Here is a 12,955-nt window from a genome sequence, read left to right as displayed (position 1 = left end):
GACTATCCAAGAAGGGTAGAAAGATAGATAAGGGCATCAAGTACATCACATATCGCATCAAAATCCAAGGCATACCTCACTCATACATATGAATAAGTAGAACCCGGATAAAACAAAATAGTATCCATCCGGTCACAGATAAGAATAGTACCTGTGATTACTGTATCAGATGCCTCAGCCTTAATCTTGCCTAAAAAGGTATAAAACTGAGCCATGTCATCCTGACAGGCCACCTCCCCACTGGTTGCGCTACCCCTTGACTTACACTACCATTACATCAGCCTTCATGACTTCTAAAATCTCCTCCTCATCTACCTTGTGGACGTCCTCTCCCATTTCCACCTCTACCCATTAGTACCACAGTCCTAGCCTGTTGGGGTACTGAACCTATTTTATGAGGATGGGGACACTCCCTCCTTATGTGCCTCGATTCTCCACAGTTAAAACAGCCTCACTCAAAGGATGACCTGCTACCTAGAAAAGAAGCTCTTTGGTATTTCTGGGCCAGATGCTGCTATGGAATACCTTAAAAACTACCCGTACAAGAGGGCAATGTTGATTGAATTGGTCAGGTTAAAATTGCTGGCCTACCTGACCCTCTAGATAGGATCCCTAAAAGTTACCTGTACTCTTAAGCCTCTTATCCAAAGCCTTAGCCCATCTATCTTATCGTACTCCCTCTACTTTCTTGTATAATCTGTGATCTCATTGAAATTCTTGCCTGATGAAGTCATTTGAATAGACAAGACCTGCAATTCAAGGTTCAGCTCCTTCATAAACAGTCATATTCTCTCCTTCTTTATGGTTACTAGTTGAGTAGTATACGTAGACATGCATGGAATTTAGACTCATAGGCAGCCATTGACATGCTATATTGCTCCAATGCCATGAACTTTTTTGCGATCCTTCAAGGTACGTGGCACATATTTCTCTTGAAATAAGGCATGGAACTAGACCTAAGTAAGTGAGGGAAACATTGGTAAGCGACACTTCACATAAGCCCTCCACCACTGCTTGGCCTCACTGTGCAGCTGGAAAGTCACAAACTTTACTCCATGCTGGTGTACTATCCCCAGCTTGTGCAATATCTCATAACAATGAAGAATGAACTCATAGGCATCCTCACTCTTAGAACCATGGAAGAATAGGCTTAAGCTTCATAAAATAGGTGAGCATGTCATGTTCAGTACTAGTCATCACAGGACCCTTGAGTGTTCTGAAGAAGGCATTAGTGCCTACCACCCCATCTACCTAAGGAGTTGCAGCACCAAATAGTTGAGAACCTATAGCTGGAGCCGTGGGAATGGTGGGAATAGCTCTATTACTGGCCAACCCACTAAAGAAGCCAATAATCTACTGAGCTAATATAGGATCCAGTGGGGGAAGACTAGCATCCCCAGCTTGGGTGTCCTATACCTGATCAATTGTCTCATCTTCTTCGACCTTTATGTTCCAGTCTAGTTCATCCTAGGGTGTGGGAAGGACCTCCTCTCTAGGTACTTCCTTAATCAGAGCCTCACCCCTAGAGGGTGCTGCTCTCCCTCGACCTCTGTCATGTCCCCTTCTCTTGCCACTTCTTCGAGCGTGTCTTTTAACAATTAGCTTCTCCTCTTGTTTAATAGGAGCTGTGGGCTAGACACCATTGTAGAGAGTGTTCACTATATACAGACAGGAGAGTGAAAGAGCATACATACCAATTTGGATCACCAGATATCAATTGGAATCAAGTTACAGAATGAAGGGAAAAAGACAGAGAAATATTATCCTAAAGTCCTGTAGTCCCTCAAAGAAAAGTACAAACGTCTTCGTACCGTTCCGCAAGGCTTCTTCGTACCGTTCCGCAAGGCTTTACAGACTCATTTTGATACAATGAGATCAACAAACCTAAGGCTCTGATACCAATTTTGTCATGAACCCAGCCTACCGTATTAGCACCCACACTAACCCTCCAATGGGAGAACCACTATAATAGTCCAAATAATAGTAATCAGAAGAGATAAAACAAATTAAAGTTGCGGAAGCAGGTTTAATAAAGAAATAAGGTTGAGTTTTCATAAACTTAAAATAATATAGTCAATCACCCAACATGCAAAATTTAAGTAATAGAAACTGAAAGTCAATGTGCCAAAACTCTAAACAAAATAACAAGTCTAGGGAAGGGGATGCAACCCCCCAAAGTCATAAATAATAATAGTGTCTGAAATCTAAGTCATGAAAGAAGGACTAGAATAAGGAAAGCCCGTGGTAGCCGAAAAAAATTAGCTCACCCTTGAACTCTGACAGCTAACGATCTTCTATTCTAGGTCTCTCAATAGCCATCTAAATATGTCCTGTACTCAACAAAGATAGAGCAAGTATAGTATTAGTACACAAAGACAATAGTGTATTGGTAGGATCATGTGGCTAGCTAGTAAGTGAGCTTTGAACAAGAAATTACAGCACAGTAAACACATATATACAGAATAAACATAACCATTAACATATCATAACTAGTACTCAACATGATCACAGTTCAACAGTCCCAATTATCATGCAATGTCATATAAAGGTCCTCTAATGGGACCTAAAGACACTCATTTACTTATCGGAATATGACACCTAGTCCAATGTTTGTGTCAGAATGTGACACCCGATTTAAATGTGTGTCGGTATGTGACAACCAATCCAAATGTGTATTGGAACGTGACACCCGATCCAATATACAAGTCAACTACAATCATAATGCATAGTCCAACATTCATATCTTCCAAGAATAGGTTCATTACACTTCATGGCCAATAAATAGTTATTTCACAGAGTTCATTTAATTTTTCCCTATTAATATACACATATGCATACATCGGAGTAATTTAGAAAGTACATGAATCATATATGAAAAGAAAAACCATCACCTACCTCGAACTAAAGCTTTGACAACTCTAAAGTGTAGGAGTGTTCCCTTTCTGGGTTCGTTCAACTTGTTCTTGGTCTAACAACAATAAATACATACAAAGGATCAATATAATGGTCTAATTTATATGAATTATAGCATAATTCCCCTTCTTACACTAACCCATGATCATCACCCTCATCTAGGGCTAGTTTCCACCATTAGTTTCAGGCTAAAACCCTCTGCCCAATGATTACCAACCATAAGTTTAGGCTATAGGAATCGAATTACGGAGTAGGGGATAATAATCTTACCTTTGGAGTGAGAAAGTGTGAAAAATGATCAAAAGAGCCCTGGGTCGCCTACTAACTTCTTAAGAACATTTTTACAGAAGGAATACTATTTCTGGAGTTTTTCTCCGACTTTAAGCCACCATTGTCCCACCACAGTAAGACCATCCCACTCTAGTAGCCCTGCCCTAGCGGGAATAATCTCGCTCTGGTGGGATATATAGAGACAGAGAAATCGTAAAAAGTCTCAAAGTCTCTCCTTTCACAACACACCCTTGTTCCAAGACGCCTTGAAATATATTCTTCATGCCAAGTTCAATTTCGAGAGTTTTACTCACCCAAATGCGACTCCATAAAGCCGTACAGGCTCTGTAGTGTTTTGGCAACCAACCAAGTCAAAAAAAGATATATTTTTAATTCCCCATAAATTTCTGAATCACCAAGACCTTACCTGACTCAAATTTCATCCAAGTCTTGCCTAGGCTCCAAATTTCCCAAGTCACTACCCGAAGTTTTTTAGCTCAGATTCCTTCTCCATTAACTTATTTGTAATGATTGGTACATGTCGTTATAGTAGAAGAATCAACTTAAGTATAATAAGACTCAAGTGGGAAACTTAACATCAATAAGTAAATATTAAATTCAAAATACTCAAAGTATAATATACTCGCCGTCATAAACTCAATAATGAAATTTTAGTTTAAAAATACACTCTGAAAGAACCAATATAACTCAACTCTGACTTTGTCTTCATCTATGAAGCCTCTAAATAAATACTAGGAAGGTACCAAGACAAGTCCAAGGCTACCTCAACTTACTATCAATATAATGAAGAATGACAGGAATAAAATGAAGTCCTCCAAATGCAAGGAGGTCTCACGAAAAGTTGAAAGGAATCTAGTCTTCAACGATGCTCCTTTTGAGGATCTCTATCACCTGTATCTACATCTTAACATAAAGCAAGCCAAACGGTGTCAGTACATGGAATGTACAAGTATGTAAAATAGTTGAAAAAGAACTTACTCAAAGATATTCAACTCAACTCAACACAATAAAGTATGCAAGTTTTAAAAGTAAAACAAGGTCTCAACAATCATATTTAAAGGTATGCAACTTAGTGAAATAATGTATATGTACTCATTACAGATTTTCTTTAACCGACAACTATTACCTATGAGAGCGTGATGATATAATAAAGCGATGTCGCTGCCACATCCTCCCAATACCTTAATAGGGTAAGGGACGATCAACCTCAATGGATCCAATATAAAAGTCCTCTTTTAGGATAAGAGAGGCTTGGCCTCTATTCCACTCTTACCCAAATAGGTTGTAAGACCCCAGAATTTGAAAAGTTAGAAAATGAGGAACAAAAGATAAATCTCCAGAAATTTTAGTTCTGGCACCAGGTGATGACCACGAAGGTCATCATGGGCTGTGGTTATTACCATGCTTCATGGTGTGCCACTATGGTAGTGGTTCTGAAACTCAATCCTGCAAACAAGGGACCATGGGTTATGGTAAGCACCACGAGATGTGGTACCCTCTGTGGTGACCCCTCCCTTGAGACCTTCAGAAAATTCTCCAAGGCAGGGTCACAAGTGACCACCATGGGGCGTGTTGCTCTTAACAGTCTGTGGTAAGTCCCGTGGTGATCACCTCTGCAGACTCCTATGTCAAGTTCCTCGCCATGACCCTCATCACGGTACGTGGTGAACTTCACAGGCCGTCATGGCCTCCATGAAGGAGGTCCTAAAGATTTTACTTTTTCTAAGTTCAAGGTAATTACCACGATCACCACCAAGGACTATGGTGATGTTCACGAACCATGGTGGTTCCTTCGTGAACTTTGATTTCCAGTTTTAAGTGAGGGTTATTTTAGTATTTTCCCTACATTTCTTTAATGAATGAGAACGGTTTGTAAAGATAGATTCATAACTACCCTAAAGCCTTTTAACCCTCTTATTCTCAAACATAACTCCCAAAATCCAAAACCCTCTCTCCCAAGTTTTTCTCTCAAGGTCTTCTTCTCTCTCAAGCAATTCAAAAGGGTTCTTTAGGTCAAGCTTTCAATCTCTAAAATTTAGGACTAATCTAGATTAAGGCATGTGAGACTCCATCCATGGACACCTTTCACCCATATAATCCCAAAGAATTCTTCTCAACTCTCTTATTATTTCATCAATTAAAATCCCTAATGTCATAATTTGTATTGGATCTTCTCAATTATGATATGTTTTAATATTATTAGTCTAATTATGCAGAATGCACATTATATTGCATGATTTTAAGTTGAGTTTTAATGACCCATGCTACATGCTAGTTTCAAGTATGAATTATGAGATATGATCATGAATTTCGAGTTACTTCAATACTAGCTTTATGAATGATTTTTAAAATGCATTATGAAAAGAAATTTATAAATGCTGGTTATGAATAATATTTTAATGATGTTTCAAACAAGTTTATGAGAAAGAGTGACTTGGGATCCTTGAAAGGTAACTCGAGACTCTAATTAAAGGGTGACTTAAGATCCTTAATGAGGAAGGTGACATAAGATCCTAAAGATGTTTTATGGAAGTCCTACCCCCACATCACACGAATTACTTGATAATGAGTTATTCATATGAACAAATTTATGAATTATGTTATGAAAAGTTTATGATTATTACAAGTATGATTTATGATTATGTTATGATATGTATTCCATGGGATGATGTACTAAGCACTGAGTGGACTTTGAGGTGGGGGATCGACCTTAGACCTAGTAGCAACTTCTAGTCTCTTAAATTATGTTTGCCACCGTAGGTTTGTCAATATGGCTTAGCTAGTAGATCCACCTATAGCACATGATGATAATAATGAGATAGAGGGTACCTTGGCAAGTATCTTTACCTCTTCTCGATGTGGGTATCATTAGATTTCATGTAATAGCTGGTATGGTCTTAATGTCGATTACGGTTATCTCCCACATATGTAAGTTTTATGATGATTATGAGATTCTTTTGATGCATTGACCAATGAGATAAATATATTAATATTTTCATGACTTTACCCATGTTTTAAACATATTGGTCTTGCATCCTATGATACATATTGATTATGTCCTATGTTTATTGTTTATGCATATTCTCACATACTTAGTGTATTCCATGTACTAACACATACTTTTTGCCTATATTGTATCATAATGTAGGGTCCGCTCGTGGCTAGAGTTTACTATTAGCTTTTTATTGGTTAGTCTTCACAATTCGAGAACATGACATTTATTTCACATTAGGAAGTTATGCTTCATTACTCTATGTAGTCTATTGGGTGTGCTGGGAGATTTTATCACTCCCCTATCTAGCATTAGAGGTATGTTAGATAGTGAGAGTCTATGTTGTCTTTTATTCCGTACTTTTGAGACTTCAAGGATTTTTGCTTTTATATCATGATTTAGCTTGATTGCTTATTACCTTATGTATGCTCATAAATGTTATGCTAAGAGGCTTAGTTGATATTTCTACAACATCACACACAAGTGTACGCGATCTCACAAGTATTAATCTCTAGAAATAATTTAGTTTTAGAACCAGGTGATGACCATGAAGGCCATCAAGGATTGTAGTCTTCACCACACTTCATGGTGTGCCACCGTGGTAGTGGTTCCTATAGGGAAGGAACCAAGACGAAGGACCACGAGTCTTGGTGCCCTCCATGGTGACCTCTCCCCTGAGACCTTCAGAAAATTCTCTAAGGCACGGACCACGCATGACCACCACAAGCCGTGTTGCCCTTAACGGACCATGGTGGGTCCAGTAGTGAGCACCCCTGCAGACTCCCATGTCAGGTTCCCCACCACGACCCTCATCATGGGCCATGGTGACCTTCACGCGCTGTCATGGTCTCTATGAAGGAGGTCCCAAAGATTTTACTTTTTCCTAAGTTGAAGGTAGTTACCACTATCACCACCAAAGACTGCGGTGATATTCATGGACCGTGGTAGTCCTCCGTGAACTCCATCAGTTTAAGTGAGGGTTATTTTAGTCTTTTCCCTATATTTCTTTAATAAATTAAGACAATTTGTAAAACTAGATTCATAACCAACCTAAAGCTTTATAACCCTCTCATTCTCAAACATAGCTTCAAAAGTTCAAAACCCTTTCTCCAAATTTTTCTCTCAAGGTCTTCTTCTCCCTCAAGCAATTCAAAAGGGTTCTTTAGGTCAAGCTTTCAACCTCTACAATTTAGGGCTAATCAAGGTTAGGTATGTGGGACGTCATCCATGGGAACCTTTCACCCATGGAATCTCAAAGAATTCTTCTCAACTCTCTTATGATTTCATCAATTAAAAGCCCTAATTTCATGATTTAAATTGGGTCTTCTCAATTATGATATGTTTCAATATTATTAGTCTAATTAAGCATAACTCACATCATATTGCATGATTTCAAGTTGAATTTTAATGGCTCATCTTACATGCTAGTTTTAAGTATGAATTATCAAATATGATCATGATTTTCAAGTTACTTCAATGCAAGCTTTATGAATGATTTTTAAGATGCATTATGCAAAGAAATTTATGAATGCCTTACGAAAGGTTATGAATAATGTTTTAATTATGTTTCAAGCAAGTTTATGAGAAAGAGTGACTTGCGATCCTTGAAAAGTGACTCAAGACTCTAATGAAAGGGTGACTAAAGATCCTTAATAAGGAAGGTGAATTATGGCCCTAAATATGTTTTATGGAAGTCCTACATCCACATCACATGAATTAATTGATAATGAGCTATTACTATGAACAAGTTTATGAATTATGATTATGATTATTTCAAGTATGATTTATTATTATGTTATGATATGTATTCCATGGGATGATGTACTTAGCACCGAGTGGACTTTGAGGTGGGAGTTCAACCTAAGCCCTAGTAGCAACCTCTAGTCTCTTAAATTATGTTGCCACCGTAGGTTTATCAATATGGCTTAGCAAGTGGATCCACCTATAGAACATGATGATAATAATTGGACGGAGCGTACCTTGAAAAGTAGTCTCCCATTTCTCGATGTGGGTATTATCAGATTCAATGTAATAGCTCGCATGTTACAGTTATTTCTCACATATGTAAGTTTTATGATGATTATGAGACTCTTTTAATGCATTGACCAATGAGATAAATATTTTAATGTTTTCATTACTTTACCCATATTTTAAAGATATTGGTCTTGCATTCCATGATTCACATTGATTATGTCCTATGTTTATTATTCATGCATATTCTTATATACTTACTGCATTTCATATACTAACGCATACTTTTTTCCTACATGGTATCATAATGTAGGGTCTGGCAATCACATTCATCCTCTTTCCACTCGTGGCTAGAGTCTACTATTAGCTTCTTGTTGGTGATTCCTCACAGTTCAATGACATGACATTTATTTCACATTTGTAAGTTATACTTTATTAGTCTATGTTGTCTATTAGGTGAACTGGCGATTGTCTCATGCCCCCATCTAATATTAGAGGCATGTTAGATAGTGAGAGTCTATGTTGTCTCTTATTCTGTACTTTTGAGACTTATGTTCTTATTAAGGATTTTGCTTCCATATCGTGATTTGGTTGGATTTCTTATTACCTTATGTATGCTCATTAATGTTATGCTAAGAGTCTTGGTTGGGGTTCTTCGAGATTCTAATCACCATAAGTGCTCAATACTACTCCAAAAATATATATTATACTCATATGCTCAATCAAGTAAAATATACAAATCGTGTATCTAGTCTCATTGGACTTTAACTCAAAAATCTCAATATCATCTCAAACCATCATGCACTTTCATTTAAAATATACTTTTTAAAATCATTCATATCTCATCAAAACACTTTGTCAAATCATTTAACTCAATACTCAAACTCATTTAAACTTAATGCTCATGCTCTTTAAAACCCAATAAAATATGCATGGACTTAGTTTAAAATCAAACATCGTTTAATGCATGAAAACCATTCTCATCAACTCAAAATAAATGTATGTTAATATAATAATCGTCAACTCAGGTAGGATTAATGTGAATGAAATCATAAACAAAGAATTCAAGGTGTAGAAACAATAATAATCTCAATGCATAATTATACAGAACTCAATGAATGAAGAAATTTCTCATTCAGAATTCAAAGAATCTAGGGCTTAAACTCAACTCTTTGATGATAGAATTTATATGAAGGGTGTGTGGATGAACTCAATACAATACTATGATTAGCCTTACATACATGGAACGAAGATTATCTTGCTGAAAATCTAAGATGTCTCTTGAAAACCTTGAACCCTAGCTCTTCTTCTCATCTCTAATCTCTTCTATCAAAAGTTCTAAGTGATAATGAGACGGAAAAACCATATTTAATATGATAACGGACTTTTTGTTGGTCCCTAAATGTATAGGGTTAAGTTTGGAAAAGGTGGGAAAAGACCACAGAAACCCTCATTAAAATCTGGATGGGCTCCTTTACGTATGAGCACCATGGCCTGTGAATCTCACCATGATCTGTGATGATGGTCGTGGTCCTAGTATGGAACTAGTCTAGGAAGGTTTGAATTTCATGGAGGCCACCATGGTTCATCCGTAAAGGTCACTGCACAACGTGAAGCCTATCGTGGTCGTCACCCAACTTAAGAAATCTTGGAGGTCAGCTCCACGAAATCGAATACGGCTCATGATGCTCATCAAGGGCCTTGATCCCTCTCATGAATTCCTCCCCTAACTTCTGTAATTTATACGACCCCCTCATAGGCCGTAAAGATGAGTACGACCTGTGTTGGGTCTCGTGGTCCCTATCTGGCGTAAACGTTTTTGGTATTTTAGAGTTAGTTTAGGCTTGGAACTGCAAGGGTGTTACAATATCTCCCCCTTGAGATCATTCATCCTTGAATAGTGACCAAGCTAGTAATTCACTCAAGGAATGAATGTAATGCAAGAACTCAAACAATCAAACTCCAGGATAACTGCTCAACTCAAGAAGGAGCAAACATCAAAGATAGGAATAAGTGTATAACCTTCAACATCGACATTAGAAGGAATGAAAAGCTACGGGTACTTGGCTTTCATATCATCTTCGGCTTCCCATGTAGCCTCCTCCACAAACTGATTTTGCTATAGAACTTTGACTAAAGCGACCTCTTTAGTTCTTTATTTATGAACATGACGATCAAGAATTTGAATAGAAATCTCCTTATAGGATAAGCTATCATTCACCCCAATGTTCCTTGTAGGAACAAGGAATGAAGTAACTCCTAAGCACTTTTTAAGCATGGAGATATGGAACACTTGGTGAATGGCATCTAACTCTGGTGGGAGCTATAATTCATATGCGGCATTGCCAATTCTCTTTATAACCTGGTAAGGACCAATGTAATACGGACTCAACTTTTATTTCTTCCCAAATCTCATAACTCCCTCCATGGCTAAAACTTTTAGATATACCCAATCATTCACCTCAAACTTCAAATATCTTCTCCTAACATCAGTGTAGGACTTCTATCGACTTTGCACAGTTTTTGGCCTTTGCTGAATGATATTTATCTTCTCCATAGCTTGATGAACCAAGTCTGTCCCTATTAACTCAGCATCACCAACTTTGAACTAATCAATCGGCGATCTACATATCCGCCATAAAGAGCCTCATATAGGGCCATTTGAATGCTAGAATGAAAGTTATTACTATAAGCAAACTCAATAAGTGCTAAGTGGCCTTCCCAATTATCTTTGAAATCAATGACACATGCTCTCAACATATCCTCAAGAGATTGAATGGTACACTCCACCTGACCATATATCTAGGGATAGAATATGGTATTAAGATTTACCTTTGAATTCAAACCTTTTTGGAATGACTTTCAAACCTGGGCAGTGAATTGGGCACCTCTGTTAGTGATGATGGACAAGGGAACTTTGTACAATTTGACTATCTCTCGAATGTACAACCTTGCATAATCCTTTGAGGAGTCTATAATCTTAAAGGTCAAGAAGTGGGTTGATTTGGTCATCCTATCCACAATCACCCATATCAAATCATGCTACTGTGAGATCGAGGTAAGCCCGTAATGAAGTCTATATTGATCATCTCCCACTTTCATTTTGGAATTTCAATATTCTTAGACACACCACAAGGCATTTGATGCTCAACTTTGACTTGTTTACAGTTTGAACACTTGGACACAAACTCTGATATGTCTCTCTTCATTTCATTCCACCAATATACTTTCCTCAAGTCATGGTACATCTTTGTAGATCCCAGATGAATCGAATATTTGGTGCTATTTTCCTCTACCATGATTCTTTCTCGAATATCGTCAACACTTGATATACACAATCTTTCTTGATACCTTAATACTCCATTTCCCCTATTGGCAAAAGCCATTACTTTTTGCTTATGAACATAATCCTTACACTGAAGTAGAATGAGATCATGGTCTTTTCTTTCCTTCACCTTCATAACTAGAGATGATTCGGTACCACTTTGAACAATAACACCATCTTCACTAGAGTCAATGAGTTGAACTACCAAACATGCAAATCTATGCACCTCTTTATCCTACTCTCTTTTTTCTTCCTCCACATGGGCAGTGCTCCCTATAGATAACCTACTAAGAGCATCAGCAACCATATTAGCTTTACCTGGGTGATAGAGAATACTCATGTCATAATCCTTGAGTAACTCAAGATATCTCTTTTGTCTTAGGTTTAGCTCTTTCTTAATAAACACGTATTGTAGGCTCTTGTGATCAGTAAACTCTTTAACATGCACTCCATACAAATAATGATGCCATATTTTTAATGCAAACACCATTGCTGCCAATTTGAAGTCGTGAGTCGGATAATTTTTTTCATGGATCTTAACCTTCCTGGAGTCATAAGCTATGACTTTACCTCTCTACATTAACACACAACCCAATCCAACTCTGGACGCATCATAATAAATAACAAAACCATTTGTTCCCTAGGGTAAGGACAAAACTAGAGCAGTAGTCAATCGAGTCTTCAACTCTAGAAAACTTTTCTCACAAGTGTCTAACCATTGGAACTTAGTCTTCTTCTGAGTCAACTTAGTTAATGGGAATGGTATTTCTAAGAATTAATCTACGAACCTTTTGTAGTAACTGGCCAAACCCAAAAAACTTCTTATGTCAATCAGGGATGTGGGTCTAAGCCAGTTCTTGACTGCTTTAATCTTCTGCAAATCAAATCGAATACCTTCATCGGATATAACATGGTCTAAGAATACCACAAAAGCAAGCCAAAATTCATACTTCAAAAACTTAGCATATAACTCCCTATCTTTGAAAGTCTGAAAAACATTTTTGAGATGCTTGGCATGCTCCTCCTCATTTTTGGAATAGACTAATATATCATCGATAAACACAATCACAAATAAGTTAAAATACTGTTTGAATACTCGATTCATCAATTCCATAAATATTGTAGGAGCGTTAGTCAAACCAAAGGATATAACAAGAAACTCGAAGGGACCATATCATGTTCGAAAAGCGTCATTGGGATTTCACACTCTATCACTTTCAACTAATGATAGCCTAATTTGAGGTCTATCTTTAAGAAATAAGTGGCACCCTGAATTTGGTCAAATAAATCATCTATTTTAGGAAGAAGATACTTAATATTAATGGTGGCCTTGTTCAACTAATGATAGTCAATACACATTCTGAGGGAACCATCCTTTTTTCTCACGAATAGGACAAGAGCACTCCAAGGTGAGACACTCGGCCTAATGAATCCCTTATATAAAAGATCTTTCAACTGCTCTT

The sequence above is a fragment of the Solanum dulcamara genome, chromosome 10 (assembly GCF_947179165.1).
Source record: "Solanum dulcamara chromosome 10, daSolDulc1.2, whole genome shotgun sequence".
NCBI lineage: Eukaryota > Viridiplantae > Streptophyta > Magnoliopsida > Solanales > Solanaceae > Solanum > Solanum dulcamara.
Note: the sequence above shows the minus strand (reverse complement) of the source record.